The sequence below is a fragment of the Rana temporaria genome, chromosome 1, assembly GCF_905171775.1.
Source record: "Rana temporaria chromosome 1, aRanTem1.1, whole genome shotgun sequence".
Lineage (NCBI taxonomy): Eukaryota > Metazoa > Chordata > Amphibia > Anura > Ranidae > Rana > Rana temporaria.
The window spans coordinates 149268327-149290975 of record NC_053489.1 but is presented as its reverse complement, the minus strand read 5'-3'; the positions used below and the strand labels follow the sequence as shown (position 1 = coordinate 149290975).

Below are 22649 nucleotides of genomic sequence, written 5' to 3'. Positions count from 1 at the left end.
AAGGACTTGGGTGGTCCGAGTAGATGATAGGCTCAGCAATGGCATGCAATGCCAGCCTGCTGCAAGCAAAGCCAACAGAACATAGGCATGTATTAAAAAGGGGATTCAGGCCAGAGATAAAAAGATAATTCTCCCACGTTGGTCAGGCCACGCCCAGAGTATGCCATCCAGTTCTGGGCACCAGTCCTTAGGAGGGATGTGCTGGAGCTGGCCAGAGAAGGGCAACACAGCTAATAAAGGCACTGGAGGATCTTAGCTACGGGGAAAGACTGGAAGAACCAAATTATTCTCTCTGGAGAAGAGACGCTAGAGAGGGGATATGATTTCAATGTACAAATACCATACTTGTGGATAAAACTCTTCCGCACAAGGGAATTTAAATAGACATGCAGCCATTCACTAAAATTAGAAGAGAAGCAGTTTAACCTTAAACTGCGTAGAGGGTTCTTTACTGTTAGAGCGGTAAGGATGTGGAATTCTCTTCCAGAAGCAGTGGTTTTAGCAGGGCGCATCGATAATTTAAAAAAACGATTAGATAGGCACCTTAACGACCACAACATACAGGGATATACAATGTAATATAAACAAGCACACACACACAGGTTGGACTTGATGGACTTGTTTTTTTTTCAACCATACCAACAATGTAACTATGTAACTATGATTTGGGTCTGCAATCCTCTCCAATAAGTCGTAATGAAGATTCCACTCTCTGTTGGACTTGGTTCTTTGTTTATTCCACTCTCTGAAGATTCCACCAATATCAGGCTTTTTGTAATATCTAAGGCAAATGGGGAAAGGTAAAATTCTGGTACAGTCAGCATTGTTACTCCCAAGAGAAGACACCCGCATGTAATTTAACCTCCTAGTTCCAGGGAAACCTGAAATATCACTTTTAAGTGGTGTTGACTTTTATATTGACGGGTAATGAGGACATTTGTTGTGCCACATAACACATGAAATAAGACAAGCATCGCCTTTTCTCAGATCCTTGGGCCAAATCCACAGCCAGCGGCGCAAAAACTTATGTCATTTAAGTTACGGCGCCCTAAGTTGGTGTCGTAAGTGCCGTATCCACAGCGCATTTGCGCACAAAATTGCGCCAGCCGTAACTTAAATTCCGAGGCGTAAGGCGGGGTTATGGCAAGTGGGAAGGAAGTGGGCGTGCTTCATTGTAAAGAGCCGTGACCCCATGCAAATGAAGGGCCGGCCATACTGCGCATGCGCGCACGAATCTGCTGCTCACTGCGCATGTGCAGAACTTTGCTGGGCGCAATCAGTGAGATAGGTAAAAGGCCAAGTGTACTTAGTTTGAGGATCGCCCTGTGCTTAACTAGCCCCAGTCAAACAAACTTCCCTTGCAAAAATATTTCCCTGTGTTCCCTCCCATGAGCAATTTGCTTCTGCTCTTAGTTTGTCAGTGTTTGTTGGTAAGTTGTGTGTGATAGAAAAGTGTTGGAGGAGTATTAGATAGTAGTTGTTGTTTGTTTCTGATAAGTGTATTTTTTGTTTGATTGTTTCTGCTAAGTGTTTTTTTTTTTTTCTGCTTGGATTTTGTGTTTGTTTTTTGTGTGTTTGTTTTTGACTTTGTAGTAGCTGTCTGCTTGTGTGTGTATTTTTGTGTGTCTGTTGTGTGTGTATTTTTGTGTGTTTGTCCTGTTTGTTTTCTTGTTGCTGGGTGGTGTCTGTGATGGCCCCCAAACGCAGGAAGCTGAATTTTTCTCATGTTGAAAAGCAAATCATTGCCAGGTATATCATCCAATATGGAAGATATTTACATGGGCCTGATAGCCGGAACACCTCCCCGGCCCAAAGGAAGAGGATATATGCTAAAATTACGGATCACATAAATGCGGCGGGGGGGGGAGACGAGGACCCCTGCTGGCATCAAGAAAAAGATCAATGATCTGAGGAGCGTGGTCCGCAATAAGGTGGCCAAGCTCACTGCCCATAGGAGGGGCACTGGAGGAGGGGGACCATGCCCCATCCGGCTGACTGAGGAGGAATGGGCAGTGGCCCAGTGTTTCGAGCCAGAGCAGGTGGTGGGCCTGCCTGGTTATCAGTCTGATGTTCCTGTGAGGCCAGGTAGGGTTTTTGTTTTTCTATTTGGTGATTAGCATGTGTGGGTGGGGGAAGGGAAGATGTGCCAAGTGTGTGGATCCTCAAACCTGTGATTGTTTGGTGTCCTCCACAGATGACCAGGAGATTGCTGGCCCATCAGGCCAGGCTGCTGCACCACCCCAAAGACAGGAGGCTGCTGAGGAGTCCCCAGGGGAGGGGAGTGGCCAAACCTCCCCTCATGAGGAGGCTGAGGGGGAGGAGGCTGAGGGGGAGGAGGATGAGGGGGAGGAGGATGAGGGGGAGGAGGAAGAAGATCTCCAGATTGGCCGGGAAATCCTTATTGCCACTGATCTCATGACATTTGAGGATACCCTTGAGGCTACCCTTGAGGCTACCCCAGAGGCTACCCCAGAGGCTGGCACCAGTCAGGCCACTATCAGGGGTAGCCCCTCCCACTCCTCCCCCAACAGGCTGCAACCCACAAGGGTCACTCTATCCCCTCCTCCCAGGCCACAAGCCTCAGGGGCAGGCAGGATGGCGACCCAGGAGACCAGGGGGGTGTCTGAGCGTCTGCCGGCCAGTCTGCTGAGGGACAATGCCCAGAAGACCCGCAGTCTGGGTGACATCAAAAAAACTATGACCAAGATGGAGCACAGCCTGGATGTAATGAGGGAGTCACTCAGTGATGTGGCCACCAATTCATTGGGGGTCATCACCTGTTTGTGGTCCCTGCATACCGCCACAACAGGCGTGGCCCAGGAGGTGACTGCCCTCACCCGGTCTGTGCAGGACAACACCCGGGCTGGCCAGGCCAATACGGCTGCCAACACTGTCTGTCTGAACAGGATAGCAGTGGCCTTGGAGGGCAGGCCAGCCGGAGGTCAGACACCAGGGGAGGCTCCTCCCTCCCCTGCTCAACCCCCCCATGAAGATACTCCTTCCCCTGCTCACACCCCCCCCATTAAGACACTCCCTCCCCTGCTCACCCCCCCCCCCGTGAAGATACTCCCTCCCCTGCTCACACCCCCCCCATGAAGATACTCCCTCCCCTGCTCACCCCCCCCCTTGAAGATACTCCCTCCCCTGCTCACACCCCCCCACGTGAAGATCCTCCAGTTGTCCGTGCCCGTGCCCGTGGGCAGCCCAGACGGAGCACTCGCCGCCGGAATTAAATTGCAGGGGTACTTTTGATTTTTTTTCTTTTTTTATGATTTTGTTTATTATACTGTACTTATGATTTGGTTTATGTGTGTGAATAATGTGTGAATGTGGGGGGGTGGCATTCCTGATAAAATAAGGGTGTCACCAGGGAGAAGTGATCCCAGGTTCCTGAATGGTGTATGAATGCACAGTGACATAATTGGAGCCGTGGTGTGGCGTTACTGCTCCCAAGTACCAAAGGGGGGGTACTTGGATCTAATCCAATTCGATGAGCATGTGATGTGTATGTGCTAGGGACCACAGTGGTGTGCATTCATGCATTCTCATTGTGACATAATTAATGTGCGTTTCCAGTGAAATAAAACATTCTCAATGTGACATTATTCATGTGCGTTTACTGTGCAAAGCAACATTCTCATTGTGACATTATTCATGTGCATTTACTGTGAAAAGATGCCTTCTGCGAGGCGTCTCCTGGCTGCTGTGCCCTCAGTAGACCAGGTAGAGTGGGTTAGGGGGGGATTGCCTGGGTGGGGGGTCAGGTCAGCACGTAAGTTAATCTCCAGTCCCCTTCTGATGGCAAAGTTGTGAAGAATACAACAAGCACCGATTAGTTGGCACACAAAGTCTGGGGAATACAACAGTGTACCCCCAGTCTTGTCCAGGCATCTGAAGCGGGACTTCAGCAGCCCAAATGTGCGCTCCACAACTGCCCGGGTGCGAATGTGAGCCTCGTTGTAGCGTTGCTCTCCTGGGGTTTGGGGGTTCCTGAATGGGGTCATCAGATGTGGTCCCAGGGCATATCCAGAGTCACCTGGAAGGGAAAAGACAGGAGGATATTAGTCATGCATGTGCCCCTTGTGATGTCTGCATCATGGGGGGGGACATACCTGACACCCATGTCACTCACCAATCTGCCAGCTGTCTCCATACATGTTCAGCTCCAAATCTCGAGATATGTTGGTCTGCCGGAATATATAGCTGTCATGGCAGGATCCAGGGAATTTGGCACAGACGTGCCAGATGAGGCCATGGGCATCTACAATCACCTGGACATTTATGGAATGCCAGTTTTTGCGATTCCGGAACAGGTGCTCTGTCTCATGGGGGGGCTGTAGTGCCACATGGGTACAGTCAATGGCCCCGATGGTCCGTGGGAACCCAGCAATGTGATAAAAGTCCGCCATGGTCTTCAATCGCTGGTCCTCCTGGGTGGGCTTTTGAAATTGATTGCCCATGCGTCTTAGTATTGCAGGGACTACTTGATGGACACACCTGCTCATCGAAGACTGTACCATCCCAGCCAGACCTCCACATGTTCTTTGGAAAGACCCAGTGGCAAGAAAATGCAGGGTTGCCATTACTTTGATGTGAGGTGGCAGGGCATGGGATCGTTGGGTTGGGGTGGTGAGATCATCCTGCAGGATTCGGGTTAATTCCAGGATGGCTTCCTGGTTAAAGCGGAAGTTGCCATAGACCTCAGAAGCAGTCATGCCAAAGAGATCTTGGCGTGGGCGGTATACCCTCTCCTGTGCCCTCCTCCTCCTCCTCTGTGCCCTCCTCCTTCTTTGCGCCTGTAAAGTAGCGAGTGCCGTTAGAATCATGGATGGGCCGGGCATTTTGGCAGTCAGATTGAAGTCCAGCAAAGATGTGTTGTCAGCTCTTCCTCAATGCTGTTGCTTCAGCAGACCTTTACACGGCAGGTGTAAAATTAGGGCTGCTTTTATAAAGTCTAATTTTGCTCCAGGAAACTAACAGGTGCGCACAGGGCGTAATCTACGGCGCACAGGGCGTAATCTACGGCGCACACACATCATTTTGTGGATCGCCCTATCTCCCTCATTTGCATCTTTGCCTATCAAAAAAAACGGCGTGACTAGCGTAATTTGCGTCAGAGGATGCGCCGGTGTAATTATTTTAGGTAGGACGGAAAAAACAGATTTTTCGTTTTAAAGATCGGGCGCAAAGATACGCGCAGTGTAAAATTAGAAATCTCGAGTTAAGTCGGCGCATCTGCTTTGTGGATTTGGCCCCTAGTCTTCATATTACTCTGCAATGGAGTATTTCAGTGGAGGTTATGAGACTCTTCCCAGCTGCATATGGAGAGTCCTCTCTAAGTGCCATTACCTACATATTTTGCACTTGTCGCTTTGGTTTTTGTGCTGTTCAGTAATTACCATTTAGTAATTGCCACTTAAACTTTAGCAAGACACAGAAAAATAAAGCATAAATATTCTTAATAGTGGTAAGTAAAAATAGGAATGAAAATTGAGGTTGAAAAATAAATAGGCTTATAAGCAGAACTATATAAGTATATTTACCAACAGAACACCTAGCTTTATATATTGGCATGAAGCTTCGCCAGAAACCTATTAAGTTGAGCAGCTAATGTTTGTGTTTTCCTTACTCAAAACATTATTAATGGAAATATTGCAGACTTAAATAGAAACTCTAGTATTTTAAGGGCTGATTTACATCTATGCATTGCATGTGTTACATGCATTGACACATTGGGGTTGATTTACTAAAAGCACTTTGCAATTGTAGTTGCTCCAGAGCTTAGGAAATGGGTAAATCTACACTTTTCAAAAAATACCCAATCGCACAGAGGCCGCTGCTCCATAAGTGGCGCTACCCCTTTCATCTCCATGCGGGGGCGCTGGACGCATAGATTTCTACGAGTTTTTATTTTTTAAGCACATGATTAGAGCCTGGGGCTCAAAAAGGCTTTAAAAAGGTTGAGCACTGCATTTGTGACATTAGCAAATTAACATGCGCCATTGAAGTACAATAATGGGTAAATGGAATTGGCGCTGCTAATGTGTTCTCGTGTATCAGAATAAAGTAATATGTGCAAAAAAAAAAAAAAGGACATGAACAACTTTACAAAGCTACAACACCTTGCTACAAAATTATTAAGTGCAAGTGAAAATAATAGGTAGCTATACCATAAAACAAAGTGCAGGTGTGCAATAATAAATTACAAAAAGTATTACAGTGATAACTGTGTGAACATGATAGCATACCTCCCAACTTTCTGAGATGGGAATGAGGGACACCTATCAGCAAAAGTATGTAGGCATAGGACACACCCCTTGCCACACCCCCTTAAAGGAGAATTGTACAAAAAAATAAGATTGGTTAAACCCACAAGTGCTTGTTTTTCCACTACTATTTCTTTATATTGGCTTTTGGGGATTTATTCAAGATTGGATGAGTTTTTTTTTTCTAAGTTTGTTAGCACATTCACATTTGTATTTGCATCACTCATTTGAGGATCAGCGCTGCTTTCCCTTTTGCTTTTGAATTTTTTTGGGGGTCCTGCCAAAAACTAGGGCAGCTGCGATTCAGCAATTTTTGTATTGACCTATATTTTTTACTATTGATCTTTGGCGCTTTGTTGCTTTTTTATTTTGTCACTGTTTTACTTTGATCAATTTATTATTGCACACCTGCACTTTGTTTTATGGTATATTACCTATAATTTGCACTTAGCACTTTTGTAAAAAGGTGTTGTAGCTTTTTAAATTTGCTCATGTCTCTTTTTTTTTTTTTGCACATATAATTCTGATACATGAGAACACATTTCTCATTTAGCAGCACCAATTCCATTTACACATTATTGTACTTAATTTTGGCCATCTACCTTTTTGGTGGTTGGTATATGTGGAGGTAGCGGCTATTAGGATTTCCCTTTGGTCCATAGTGCGGAACTATTCAATATTTTCCTTCAACATTCGCTATCGCCTTTCTGCTTCTCCTCCCAGCCAATCAGGGCAGGATGCAAGTCTTAAGACTGGATTGGCCAGGAGGAGAAGCCGGGGAAACTGCCAAAGCCACACACAACTGGATGGGATAAGTGCAGACCTGGGGGCAGGCGGGAGAGCGGGCGGGAGTGGCTGGGGGGTTTGTTTGCCGCCCTCCCCAAAAAATAGAGCACCAGCTGCCACTGTAATCACATGCAAGTAAAATAACAAAAACAGTATTTTTATTGGCACATGATTGGATGATGTTAGTCAGCAATGCATCTGCTCATTTACTAAGCTCTGGAGCAACTGCACTTGCAGAGTGCAACTGCACCTTGGAGAGTGTGCAGTCTATTTGCCTTTAGTAAATCAACCCCTTTGTGATGCCATTCATTTTGAATAGATGCCTACTCACCAAGGTAACACAGTGTGTTGTGGTGAAATGTAGAAAACATTTTGTGAAAAGTCCATTGATTTGAATAGGCTGTAAGCTGATGTAAACTGTGGCTGTTGTAAAAAAAAAAAAAAAAAACTTAAAAAAAACCCTGCAAGGCAATAGCATAATGTGCTAGTATGCAATGCAGAAAACAATACAGAAAAAAGCCTGCCCCAATCTGGTCACCATTGTGTTGTTTGCGTCTCCTTCACAGAGCGTGGGCTTTCCCACTTCGATTCTGGGTTTTCGTGGTTCTCCACTGGTTTCCATATCCCGCCCTTCTACAGCTCCCGGGGGTGAGATGGTTGGCAGTGTATTTATTTATCCCTTTATTGTTATGGACATTTGATAATTTTTTTAAACCTTTTTTACAAGCTTAGGGTAACATACCCACTCGTTTATTCTATTACATTTTCGATTATTAAAAAGAGTCATCTATACCAGCTACTGTAGTAGACCAGGAGTCCTCCATTATTCGCATCTATCTGTGCTTCTCCCGAATAAGCGAGACTCCTCACGCAAAACACGTCAAGACCTAGCACAGTCATGCCAGACTACAGACAGTGATCTGCATGACACAATCAGATCTCATGGAAAGGTCTATGATAAATATGCAATACAGTACCAAAATAGGACAGATTTTTCCCTGGAGTGGCAGGATTTACAACTTTGACTATGTGCAGTTGCCAATCATAGTCCTGTTTTTGGTTGGTTACTTGACAAGTGAAGAAAAAGGACAACAGTTGTAGAACCTGCACCACCTCAAAAACATAGCAATAGCATCTCTCATATATGATGGGTTTATTATAAGGTCTCTTCAACTCTGCTAAATGTTTTACTTAAATAGTATCATGTAGGCATGATGACTCACACGAATGCAGCTGCATACTGCAATATTTATTAGCAAACCGCCTTTGAAAAGGGGTTTCTGATGAGCACCTGCTTCCATTTTTTTTATACCAGAAATGTAATTCCATAATCTCTGACCTGAGCAATGAAGCCCACTGATACAATAAAGAAAAATTAGCAGACCCAAACACATGAGCACATATGCAATGTCATTGTAGCCGTTCAATTAGTCTTGCTAGTGATTGCTCTTGGCGTGTTTGCTCTGCCATCTGCTAACATTTTATTTGCGTTACACTAAAGTTCAAGCCAAGAGTTTGTTTGGCTTTTTAACAATACATGTAGATTGTATTTAGGGCAATAATTTTATTTAGGACTTTTGCCCAGATGGCACAATTTTTTTTTGCACTGGTGGTTTGGCTGGATTACGTTTTAATTAATGTTATTGTACTTCCTGAAATTTCAGATACCTATAGTTATTTTTTTATTTTATTTTTTGTACATGACCTAACAAAAATGGTATTAGCATTTATTATAACCCATTAAGAATGTGTATATTGGGGAAAATTATAGTCTTCTTGAAACTATTTTTAGGGTTTTTTCTATTAATATGCGGAATTAATCAGATGGCTGTTCAGACTAAATTTAGTTATAATTTTTGCACTTGCATGCATGTAAAGCTAACATCAGTTCTTTTACATCTCATTTACCATGTCATCTGGCACTGATTAAGATTTAAAGCTAAACACCAGGCAAACAGCTAAATGCACAGATGAAATACCGTGTATACTGTATAAGAGCACCATTTACCTGGTATTTTTGTCCATCAAGTTCTGAGAATTCTACCATTAATAATATTATTATTATTATTATTATTATTATTATACAGGATATATATAGCACCAACAGTTTGCACAGCACTTTAAAAATTTGAAATTAACGGAGACAGACAGTTCCAGTACAATAGGGTTAGAAGGTGTCTGCTCATGAGAGCTTACAATCTAAAAAGGAGAAACAAGTAATACAATAGGTAATAACTGTGCGGGGGACAAAACATGGTGTTCTGTCTCTTTAAATCATTCTACTAAAGTGCAAAAGGGGAAGCTCTGCTTGTTTTCACCCCCCCCTGCCACATTTGGCACTTTTTTGGGGAGGGAGGGGGAGCAGGTACCTGGTTCTGACTGGTACCCGCTCCCACTTCCTGACAAGATTGCTGAATGGTGATCTACAACATATCTGTCCCCTCCTCCTCCCACACCCCAGCTGCCTTCTGGGACCAGTGTGTGTCCCAGAAGAAAATGGAACCATTCAGAAAGTGCAGCGCACGACTCACACATGCACAGTAGGAAATCGTCCTGAAGTTTTCACTGCCGGTTTCCTTTACTTGCAATTCCGGCGCCTGCACCCAAAGCCGTTTGACGAATATGCTTGGGGTGCCGACTAGGGATTGATTGATATTGTTTTTTCGGTGCCGATACGTACCAATATTTTGGCCACCTCTCCTGCCGATAGCCAATGTTATTTGCAGATATTTTGTACATTTAAACTTTTCAAAAATAACACCAATTTTATGCACAAATCTGGGATAAACAGAACATGTTAATGTTTATTAAAATTAAACATTAAAGGGGTTGTAAAGGTTCGTGTTTTTTCACCTTAATGCATGCTATGCATTAAGGTGAAAAAAGACCTGGCAATGATGCCCCCCCCCCCCATTTACTTACCTGAGCCCGTTTACCTGCTGTGCATGTTCCCTCGGCATCCTCTTCTCCACAGAGTCTGGCCATTGATTGGATAAATTGAATGGATTGATAGCAGCACAGCCATTGTCTGTCAATCACATCCAATGATGCAGCCGCCTGGGGGCGGGACCAAGTCATACACTCTGTGTCTATGAATGCAGCGTGTATGACAGGGAGCGCGCCTGCAAGCTAATCCCCTTAGGAGAGAGCTTCCCAGAGGGGGGTTAGCTATTGCCGGCAGGGGCCGAGACAGCCACAGAGGGACCCCAGAACAGGAGGATCGGGGCCACTGTGCAAAACTAACTGCACAGTAGAGGTAAGTATAACATGTTTGTTATTTAAAAAAAGATTTCAAAACTGACATCTCTGTCTGCAGTGCACCATGGTGTGATGAACAATGGTCTAAAAGTAGACAACTGGGGAAAAAAAAGTGCTTGAAAAACAATAACTTTTTAAATGGTCTCCAAAACATAGAAAAAGTATAACTGTTACTAGTGCATTGCACTGCACTCATTAAATTGAAATCACTACTGCAGTGAAAAAAGCTAGATAGTGGACATGACACACTGACACAACACTTTCTTCAATACTCCCAGTTAAGTAGAACAATATTATAGTGCAAAAAGCATAATTTTTTTTAGCATGTTCACCTGTTCATAAATTGCAACCACTTGACTGAAAACATGCTCACTTGGTACAGATGAAGGAGGAGCAGAAAGGTATCTTCTAGCATGAGAGGCAAGTCTTTTGTAGCGTGACTCATTTTCTTTCCACCACTAAAGAGGATTACCACTTCTTCTGTCAATTTCTGGTTCTTTCAAATAGAGATGAAGTTCATCATCCAGGCTGATTATTGATGCACATCCGGAAGAATCCTCCGCATGAGGCCCCAATAATACGGTGAACATGGCATCAATTCGACCAAGATGAATATTCTCTTCTGCTCATTGTCCTTTTTGATGTTTGTCTGTTTTTGCAGCATTCTGCTCTTCCAGATTAGCAACATGCTCTTCCAAACTTGACCCTTCTGCAGGAACCTCCAGCAGCTTGTTTTGATCTTCTGTCAGCCATTGTTTTGCCTCGGCCAATACTTCATCAGAAGATAAAGCATGATTCTTGTATCTAAGATCCAAAAGACATGCCAGCACAATATTTGTATTCTCTTCTCTTCTCCAAGCGTTTGGTGAGGCTGTCCCTCACCATAATGACTCACCTCTATGGGGAGGAGGGTCTCAATGACATTGGCTACAATGTCCCACTGATCAGCAGTAGGACAACTATATCCTCTGTGTTCGCCTGAATAGATGCTCAGAGCTCGATTCTGTTCCAGTATTCTTTTCAGCATGTAAAGTGTTTAATTCCAACATGTTGGTTTTTGGGTAGGCCAAGGTCTGTCTGAATGCACCTCAATCACTGCTTGGCAAGGACTGAATGGTGAAAATGGCCTGAGCACCTCTTCAGCATGCCAATTATATCTATCAGGCCTCGTACACACGACAGAGTTTCTCGGCAGAATTCGTCGAGAATCTCGGTGAAGAGCCGGATTCTGTCGAGAAACTCTGTCGTGTGTACATTTTCGGCCCGATGGAGCCGCCGAGGAACTCGTCGAGCAAATAGAGAGCAGGTTCTCTATTTTCTCGATGGCAGTGGATTTTGGCTCGACGAGTTCTTCATCGGGCTGTTTTTTAAACGAGAAACTCGGTCGTGTGTATGCTAAGAAACCTGTCAAAAACTTAGACACTGGAGAACAACATAGGTAAAACTAGCGTTTGGAATGGAGATAGCACATTCGTGTCGCTTCCAACATTATTTAATCGTTTATTTGCAGCGCTTTACACTATTTTTTGTAAGGGCACAAAACAGCAATATTTTTTTTTTTTTTTTTTTTTTTTTATGATATTCACACAGAGTTCCTTAAAATTAGGTGGAACCTTTTTCTTACTGATCTCAATATTTGTTATTTTTATTATTGTCACCTTATTTTGGTCCTGTGTTTTAAATCCTGCTTTTAATATTCACCTTAATTTTAAAGTTCAAAAAAATGCAAATCCTTTTTTTTTTTTGTAATGTCAAGTTCCCCCCATAGAAACCGTATTGCTTTGTCTTATCTCATCTGTCCCTTTCAAATTACACCTTATATCCAATTTTTTTAAAAAAAATAACCTGCCTTCTCACTTGCAAAATTGTAATTTAAAAAAATACAAGGACAAGAATGAACTGTAAAATAAAAATTTACCATTTATTTTGGTTATAAAAATAAATTAACTATGCAAAAGTCAGCACTGGAGAGCTTGCTGCCATTTGTGCACAGCCAGGTGTGGCCTGATGTGACTGGTGAGCAGTTGGAGGCCAAAATGGGGACTTGAGAGGTTCATTCAGGAAGGAACGCATCAAGGTCTTGGACTCCCCGAGGTCACAAACTGGAGCAGGGCAGGCAGATGTCACCAGGTTGTGGTACTATAGCAGCCTGAACTCTGGTACACCACATGGAAGTAAGGGAGTCACTTTCTTGATTTCTTCAAGGCCTTCCTTGGTGGCTTCCCTGCAGCCTGCTCTTTCACCTTCTCTGCAGCCTTCTCAGCAGCCTTCCTCTTCTGCCTGGCTGGAGGTGGTGCCACAGGGGTAGTACTCATGCCAGGAGGAGGAGTAGACGAAGGTGGTGGAGGATGAGTAGCCGACAGTGGTGGAGGAGGAGGTGGAGGAGGAGGAGCAGTAGAAGGAGGAGGAGTAGTAGAAGGAGCAGTAGAAGGAGGAGGAGCAGTAGAAGGAGGAGGAGCAGTAGAAGGAGGAGGAGTAGAAGGAGGAGGAGTAGAAGGAGGAGGAGCAGTAGAAGGAGGAGGAGTAGAAGGAGGAGGAGTAGAAGGAGGAGGAGTAGAAGGAGGAGGAGCAGTAGAAGGAGGAGGAGTAGAAGGAGGAGGAGCCGTAGAAGGAGGAGGAGTAGAAGGAGGAGGAGGAGTAGAAGAAGAAGAGGAAGAAGAATGTTGAGAAGGAGCAGGAGAAGAAGAGGAAGAAGAATGTTCAGAAGGAGCAGGAGAAGAAGAGGAAGAAGAATGTTCAGAAGGAGCAGGAGAAGAAGAGGAAGAAGAATGTTCAGAAGGAGCAGGAGAAGAAGAGGAAGAAGAATGTTCAGATGGAGCATGAGAAGAAGAAGAAGAAGGTGGGGGAGCTTGAGAAGGAGCATGAGAAGAAGAAGAAGAAGGTGGGGGAGCTTGAGAAGGAGCATGAGAAGAAGAAGAAGAAGGTGGGGGAGCTTGAGAAGGAGCATGAGAAGAAGAAGAAGAAGGTGGGGGAGCTTGAGAAGGAGCATGAGAAGAAGAAGAAGAAGGTGGGGGAGCTTGAGAAGGAGCATGAGAAGAAGAAGAAGAAGGTGGGGGAGCTTGGGAGTTATGTGGTGTGTGAGGATGGGGATGGCGGCAAATCACAGTGTCCTCCGTGAGAAGACCCCTCACCCCCTGATTTGCGAGGGTGATGAGGAGTCCCTCAAAGAGGAGGCGCTGGTCTAATGTAATTTCTGACATTTTGGCCAAAACCACCTTTACAAATCCCTCCTGAGCAGTGGGAGGCTGTTGAAGGGTTGCATGGGCGTCCCGAATGAGGGCTAGTGAGGCGTCACGCACCCTTGTATCCCTCACCTGCCTTCTCGGACGCAGGAGAAGAGGAGACACCTGACATCTTGTACTTCGCCCAGCAACCTCGTCCAACCCACTTGGGCCTGCCACCTCATCCGCTCCACTTGGGCCTGCCACCACGTTAGAGATACTTGGGCCTGCAGCCTCCTCCAAGCCACTCACCCTGTCCTCCTCCTGCCTGGCATTTTCCTGATCCTCCTGCTGCCTGGTCTCGTCTTGTGTATGGAAAAAAAGTACAGTTTTACTTTTTTTTAAAAATTATTATTTTTTTTTTTTAAGCTCCTGACTGTTGCATATTTTTTAGTCACGACTTAGCTAAGCCAATCATTGTGACCCATGTTTTATGGTCAATCACACCAAAAAAATTCATGGCCAATACTGACAAATGTTCTGTATAACACTTTTAGATCTAATTTTTTTTTACCTTTAACATCTTAATTTACATCTCTTTAACAACATTTAAACACCACACATTTGCACATTGAAAGTACTATATACCTGGCTCCAGCTGGGCAAATCCGGATCTTCATCCAGGATGGAAGGCTGCTGAGAGGGTTCATCTGCAGAGGGAGCAGCAGGTTGGCTGGAGGGAAGGCTGGAGGGAAGGCTGGACCTTCTGTGCCTTCTGGGGGCAAGGCTCGAAAGTGACTCCCTTACCTCCAGGTGTTCATCCAGGAAGCTCAGTTTGCTGTAGTACCACAACTTGGGTACATATACCCGCCCTGCTCCAGCTCCAGACCTCATCGAAGCCAAGACCTTGTTGCGTGCCTTCCTGTAGGTGCCTCTCAAGGTCCCAATTTTGACCTCCAACTGGTCAGTTGTCACATCAAACCCCACCTGTCTCCGCACAAGTGGGAGCAGGCTCTCCAGTGCGGTTTTGCGCAACTCTCTGTTTCGAGATATGGGGTCTTTGGTGGCCCACAGAACAGGAAGTTCTTGCCACCGATCAATGAATATCTCCAAAAATTCAGGTCTGTTAAACAGATTCATCTTTTCCTGTCCAAAACCAAGGAGAAAAAAATAATGTCAATACACAGTCTATAAAGTGAATTACTCTTTCTCACAAGCTAGCCCTTAAAGGGTCACTAATGGATAACTATATTTTTGGAGGAAATGACTGTTTACAGTGTCTAGAGACATACAAGTGCATACATATAATGTGCCTCTAGTTTCACTTTTGGTTTTAAAATTATTTAATGTTTCTGTGAAGTAAAGAGACAAACAGAACCAAAAAAAAAAAACCAGGGCATATTTTAATTTCTAAAATTATTAGCATTGTTTTGGTGGATTTTTAGACACACAGCTTAGACCACAGTGACAAGCTCCCCTGATAAATTTGAGAGGGAGCCAGAGAACCAGGAAGTGATGATTTATGCAAAGGATTACAGCTGCTTAAAAGCAAAAAGGGACAATGAGGACATGAAATCAAGACTGATATAATGTAAAGTTAGTTATTTCTGCCCCAAACAATTTGGGCTTATTGCTCCTTTAAATGTCTGTCTTTCCTGAATATGCCACTGCTGTCCCAAGTTCGAAGCATACCTACACGCTTGTCGTTCAAACGTCTTTCTTACGCAACCCGGTCGTATGGACGCTACATGTGTTCGAGCCTTATATACACTCCGCACACGACATCCGCCCATGCTTAAAAAAAATTGATGTTTCCCCCCGCCCCTTATCTTCCGTCGCAAAAACGACAAGGAGGAATTGGCAGCAGATCATGTTGGGTCAGTTCCTAGGAAACAGATGACCAGTTGTGTCGAACTAATAAGCCAGATCTCATCCTCATTTGTGTATGAAACGTTAGTTAGAGAAAAGCACTCCGATCTAGTTTGGTCAAGACATAAAAGCGACCATTTGCATCATGTTTAAACCGACTTGTTTTTAGAAGACATCCTGATGAGAACCGAGATTGCCCACACAACAGTAGTTGGATCAAAATGCATAATCAAAGCGTTGGTTACGTACGACGGCACTATAGCGGACCATTACCTTCAAATTTCGAACTAGCTATGTTTTAATTTATGAACCTAAGATGTAGCCCACAAAATCATTCAATCAAGAATAACATGTAAAATGTAGTTACATACCGGTCTTTGACCCGATCGTTATCTCCGCCGTCTTCCACAAACTGTGAACGCCCCTTTTACTCACGTGGTAGCCCTTTATACACGCGCATGTGGGACTTTACGCACGTCTCCCCGCCCCTGACGTTCATGGTGTCATATTTTCCCCGCCCCTTTTCCATCTTTTTTTTGTTGGGAGCACATGTTGGAGAATATGGCAGCAAGACAGAGCCAGGCCAGGCGGGACGAGGAATGACACGGAGAATCCGTTTTAAGGCCACCAACATGACCTTTGAGGAAATGGTGGAGATGGTCCTCATCCTCAAAGCAGAGGACTATGATGGGAGGCATGGGCCATACAAGTACCCTAATAAGGTCAAGGCCCAAATAATGGAGAAGGTGAGGAGGAGTCTCCATCATAAATTTGGGGTGAAAAGGTCCAAGGAGCAGATCCGGAAAAGGTGGTGTGACCTGAAAAAACGGGAGCCGGAACAAATGAAGAGGATCAGGAGAGTGATTAGAAGAAGTAAGTTTGTTATATATTTTGTAAGATTTGTTCCGCGCCATGTGTTTTTTATTTCAGGTTGTACTGTATTATGTTTTTATGCACAAGAATTTGTCGTCAAACTGGACGTCCATTCGGAACGACAAAATATTGTGTTTAAAATCCTCAAAATTATGACATTTTTCAAAAATTGGGGTGAGATCAATTGTGAAAATTATGTAGATGTGCTATTAAAACCACAAAACTTTTTATAAAATTTAAATATATACAGTAAAAGGAGAGTCTTCTCAGCAGTCGGTGACACATGTGGACTCATTTGCATAATTGTTGTCCCCTTTAATAACCCATTTTGGGGTTCACACAGAGGTGAGGTGATCCAGTGTATACTTGGTTGGCTTACATGTTTAAAAGTAGACCAAAGCTACAAGATTTGTCATGATCTTTGTGAATGCCTTCAATCCTGTGTTTTGCCCTGAGGGGTTTTTCAAAACATCAATAGTCCCAGAAATTGTATAAAGTGAATCATATTCCTCTTTCAGGCCTATAAGCTATAAAAATCCTGTTTCCATTTTCTTCATTCTCGTAGGGCGTCATGAAGCTTCAACACGGGAGCAAGAAGTCCAGCAAGCCACACCCCCGAGGGATGGTGATGATGCGCAGCCTGCCACCACATCAGGTAAAGTAACATATAACTAACCCAGCTTCAGGTAATGTAGATGTAGGCCTGCCTAATTTTAAAAAATGGTTTTGTCCCACATTTCAGGATCAGGTGGTGGCTTGGACAGGCATACTGTCCAGATGGTTATATCTGAAATCTGGGCCTGCAGAGAAGAGGTGGAGGAGATTCATCTGGCCAACTGACAAATTAAAGAAAGAACAAGGAGGGTGGAAAATAAATTAAAAAATGTACTTGATGTTTTGGGGAGAGTCTGAATCAGAAAAAACAAAAAAAAATTATCGAAAATACCAGATTTTACTGTGTATTTAATAAAAAAAAAAAACAAAAAAAAAATAACCAGATTTTAGACTTTATTTAATAAAAAAAAAAAAAAAAAAAATAACCAGATTTTAGACTTTATTTAATAAAAAAAAAAAAAATAACCAGATTTTAGACTTTATTTAATAAAAAAAAATTAAAATAAATAAAATAACCAGATTTTAGACTTTATTTAATAAAAAAAAAAAAATTAAATAACCAGATTTTACAGTTTCTTTAATTTAAAAAACAACAAAAAAATAAAATAACCAGATTTTAATGTTTATTAAGATAAAAAAGACCAAAAAAATTACAAAAATGATTGTATATTGTATGAGAAAAAAGACCAAAAAAATTAACAAAAATGATTGTATATTGTATGAGAAAAAAGACCAAAAAATTAACAAAAATGATTGTATATTGTATGAGAAAAAAGACCAAAAAAATTACAAAAATGATTGTATATTGTATGAGAAAAAAGACCAAAAAAATTACAAAAATGATTGTATATTGTATGAGAAAAAAGACCAAAAAATTAACAAAAATGATTGTATATTGTATGAGAAAAAAGACCAAAAAAATTACAAAAATGATTGTATATTGTATGAGAAAAAAGACCAAAAAATTAACAAAAATGATTGTATATTGTATGAGAAAAAAGACCAAAAAATTAACAAAAATTATTGTATATTGTATGAGAAAAAAGACCAAAAAAATTACAAAAATGATTGTATATTGTATGAGAAAAAAATACCAAATATTTTTGTAGGGTATTTTGGAAAACAAACCAAAAAAAAAAATTAGTAAAATAAAGAACCTCAAAAAAGTGTGTGGTGTTTTTCCTAAAATACGTTAAATTTTCTATGTGTTTGGTTTGGGGGTCACCTGGGAAATGTTTGCTAGTTGATAATGAAAATACACTTATTTACACTTAGTAAAGAACTCCAAGCAACACAAGCAAGACATAACAAGTTTATAAAAAAGATTCTGATTTATTTTTGTGAAAGATAAAATTATGGCAAATTTGCTTGAGATGGTATTGCCCCCCTACCCATGAAATAGTCCATGTATTTGTCCCGGACTTCACGGGCACTCTGGGGGGGCAGTCCTGTGTGGCCAGCTTCAAGGCCCACCAAAGTTTCTGATGGAGCCAAAAGTTGTGCCTCAGGCCCAACCAGGGCCATATAATTTGGAGATTGTCTCCGCAAAAAATTATGTAGAATGCAGCATGCAAAAATAATAGTATTCCACTTATATTCCGCCATGTGGAGAGAGGTGAGGAAAAGGCGGAACCGGCTGGCCATGATGCCGAAAGCGTTCTCAACCACTCTGCGTGCTCGGCCCAGCCGGAAATTAAAGACACTCCTCTCTGGGGTGAGGGTGCGCTGAGGGAATGGCCTCATAAGATGGGGTCCCAGGGCAAACGCTTCATCAGCCAGGAAAACAAATGGCAGGCCTTCTACATTCTGGTCATCCGGTGGCAATGACAGATCATCATCCTGAAGGCGAAGCGCAAACTCCGTCTGCCTGAAGGCTCCCCCATCCGATATCCGTCCATTCATCCCGACATCCACAAAAAGGAATTCATACTGTGCTGACACCACCGCCATCAGCACAATACTGTTGAACCCCTTATAGTTAAAGAACTGGGATCCTGAACGGGGTGGAGGCACGATGCGGACGTGCTTCCCGTCGATGGCTCCCCCGCAGTTGGGGAAGTTCCATCGGGTCTGGAAGTCCAAAGCCACAGACTGCCACTCCTGTGGTGTGGACGGAAGCTGGGGAAGAAAAAATGCTAAAATTAGCCACATAACCTTGCAAGCAGATTAGACAAAGACATTATAAGCATTATAACATTTCTGGGAACTAGCATATTATATCTAAATATATTTAGACAATTAACACATTAAACACCCCCTCTGATGGGCCAGTGCCCAAGTTTGGGGGAGGGCTAGATGAGTTTGGGAGTACAAAAAAAATATAATTTGGATTATTGGTGAAAATAGACTTTACAACACATTTTGGAGGGGAGGGCTAGATGAGTTTGGGAGTACAAAAATAATATAATTTGGATTATTGGTGAACATAGACTTTACAACACATTTTGGAGGGGAGGGCTAGATGAGTTTGGGAGTACAAAAAAAATATAATTTGGATTATTGGTGAAAATAGACTTTACAACACATTTTGGAGGGGAGGGCTAGATGAGTTTGGGAGTACAAAAATAATATAATTTGGATTATTGGTGAACATAGACTTTACAACACATTTGGGAGGGGAGGGCTAGATGAGTTTGGGAGTACAAAAAAAATATAATTTGGATTATTGGTGAACATAGACTTTACAACACATTTTGGAGGGGAGGGCTAGATGAGTTTGGGAGTACAAAAAAATATAATTTTGATTATTGGTGAACATAGACTTTACAACACATTTTTGAGGGGAGGGGGGGGGACATTACAATGGATATAACACAATACATTGGGAAGTGACTAGACTAGGTAGGTTGGGGCCCAGGATAGCATGCTGGGGAGGTAAGTGATGGGAAATATGCATGTAGGCCAAAAAAGGGGCATCAAAGTTTACAGCATGCATGGGGGCAAAGGGGACATTCACAGCATATTCCAGACATGGTAATTAGGGAAGGAGGAGATAACTACAAGACATTAGCATACATTATAGACATAAAATGCGATATTAAAGGAGAAAACTTACCCTCATATATTCCTCCTGCAGAACCTGGATGATGGCAGAGCAGGTGTCAGGAATGATGAGGCCCAGAGCCTGGGGGGAGATGCCCGTCGAGAACTTTAAGTCCTGAAGGCTTCTCCCAGTTGCCAGATAACGGAGGGTGGCAACTAGCCTCTGCTCAGCACTGATGGCTTCCCGCATAACGGTGTCCTGCCTGGTAATATAGGGGGACACCAAAGCCAACAGGTGCTGAAAGACGGGATCAGACATCCTCAGGAAATTCCTGTAATCAACAGGATTATTTTCCTGAAGCTCCCGCAGCAAAGGCATGTGAGAGAATTGGTTCCTACGGAGCAACCAATTCTTGGTCCATGAACGCGTCCTCCTCCTGTTCATGAACTCCTCATCGTCTAGGTCATAAACAAACAGACCTACACAGAGAAGATGCTTAGCACGAAGTCGGCGACGACTAGGTGCCTGCAACATGGCTACAAGGCTAGTTACGAACGACAAATCAGAATTGCACTAAACAGACCGCAGTGAAGAACAGCAAGACCTATGAAGAACGACCCTGACAATGAAAAACGCGGGGACAGGACCGCAATGTAAAACAATACGACCTGACCGCACGTCTCGATTGCCTAGATACGACCCCCACAAGTACAAACTGAACGGCAGAGATCAATCTGAAAGCACAAAGACTGAAAAGCACGAATCGTCACTCACCAAACTTTTATTAACACGCGTAAACACGGAATCAGCAAAAGGAGCCCCAAGGGTGGCGCCAACAAAATCAAACCTCCCCTTTATAGTCGCGTCATACGTCGTGAGCGTCATCGCGCCGGAGAACGACCAGATTTTGGTATGTTACGTGTGTACGCAAAGCAAGCCTGCCGAGCTTCTCGACAAGTTCAACAAGGAACTCGACGAGGAACTCGACGGGCTTGGCACGTCGAGTTTCTCTGTCGTGTGTACGAGGCCTCAAAGCTCTCTGGCTTGACAGACCATTATATACCACAAGTTGCAGGGTGTGTGCCATTCAACTGAGGTCGGACACTTCAGCAAATCTCATTCCTTTCATCATGTTTGTACCGCTGTCATGAAGCACAAGAATCACTCTATCTTTGTTTAATCCCCAGTCTTGAAGCATGCCCATAAACATTTCTCTAATGTACTCCCCAGTGTGGGATCCTTGCATCACCTTTGTATTCAACACCAATTGCCTTTTTGTCCATCTGCTGTCAATTAAGTTGCATGTAATGCCTCACACACACGATCGGACTTCCACCTGACTTTTCTTGGATTTTGCTCAAAATGGGCGTTGTTCGTGAACTTGGTCTGCATACACACGGCAGGACTTTTTCAGCCAACTTTCACCAAATCACATAGTTTTTCAGCTCTTTACCGCCACCCTGTGGGCAACTTCTGCAATTGTTGTCTGATCTTTAGCATTGGTTCTGAGCATGTACTTTGGACTTTAGTCCGATGGACTTATGTACACACGATAGGATTAGCCTCCATCGGACATTTGTTGCCGGAAAGTTTGTCTGTTTGCACAACGAACATTTGTCCGATGAAAAACACAAAAAGTTTGTCCAATGGAGCGTACACACGCGGTCATATTGTCCGATCAAACAGGTCCGTCGGACATTTGTTGTCCATAAGCCTGATCATGTGTATGGGCCTTAAGACTCATTAGTGACTCTTTTGGTCCTGAACAGCAGTCAGTCGTGAATGAGAGTGAGTTGCCAGTATTCTCTGGTTGCAGCATAGCCTTTACATTCTCAACTACCTTTTGGTGAATCTTTCCCAGCATTTCGGTTTGATAATTCTTTTCACTCTTCAGTGGGTACCTTGGCTTAGCTATGGACATCAACCGCTGAAATCCAGAGTCAGGCACCATTGTAAATGGCTGGTTATCCATAACCATCATCTCTGTGATTGCTTTGTCCAGCTGTTGGGATCTTCCATCCGAATTTAGCCACTTGGCTTTTTTCTGAAACATATATCTTATTGTTGTTTGGTGGGATTATGGTGTTTCACTTTGTGATTCAGTTTGTTTTCTCTGTGATTCGTTATATAATTCAACATAATGAACTCTTAGATGTGCCCAAAGATTTGACGTATTTTCGGTTTTTGCAGTTATTGATCCAATGCTCATATCGTTTGTGCATGTGTTGCACACTGTTGCTTTTCCTGGAGATGGTTGAGATGAGAAATAGTTCCAGACCACACTTTTACTTTTTCTACCTGTATCCATCTGCATTGGAATTTGAAAAAGTAAGGTTAAAAATGATAGGCACTCTTACGGATTTGACATCTAAATGACAGTACGACAATCTGTAATTCTTGCTATGCTATTAGATAGGGGTCTAGTGCATAACTACCCTCCTAAAGGCTAATTGCTTCTTCCTAGGGTCGGCAATTATCGGGTGCTTTTTCACCTTAATGCATAGGATACAGTAAGGTGAAAAAAACGGAAGGTTTACAACCCCTTAAAGATTTTACCACTTTCAGTCAATTGGTGGCACTTTTAGGCTATGACAGAAATCTTAAGATAAATCAGCTTTAAGTCACCAGCTGTCATTCATGATCAAGTAGTTCCTATTCCTAAGATACCCAAGTAAGATTCCACAAAGTCCATAAATTATACTAATAAATGGCCAGAGAAGAGACCTTTATCAGATAGCTCCTCCAGATAAAATTCCAGAGCTTACTTATGTCGTCCTTTTATTTCACCTGTTCTCAGAATGTCCAGGCAGTGTTCTTAAACTTTTTAAGCCATTCTGT

General features: G+C 43.1%; 1 pseudogene; it reads right to left on the bottom strand.

The window, feature by feature from the left end:
• Positions 1–10936: 10936 nt before the first annotated feature.
• On the bottom strand, positions 10937–22020 carry LOC120937086 (annotated as a pseudogene).
• Positions 22021–22649: the final 629 nt, after the last annotated feature.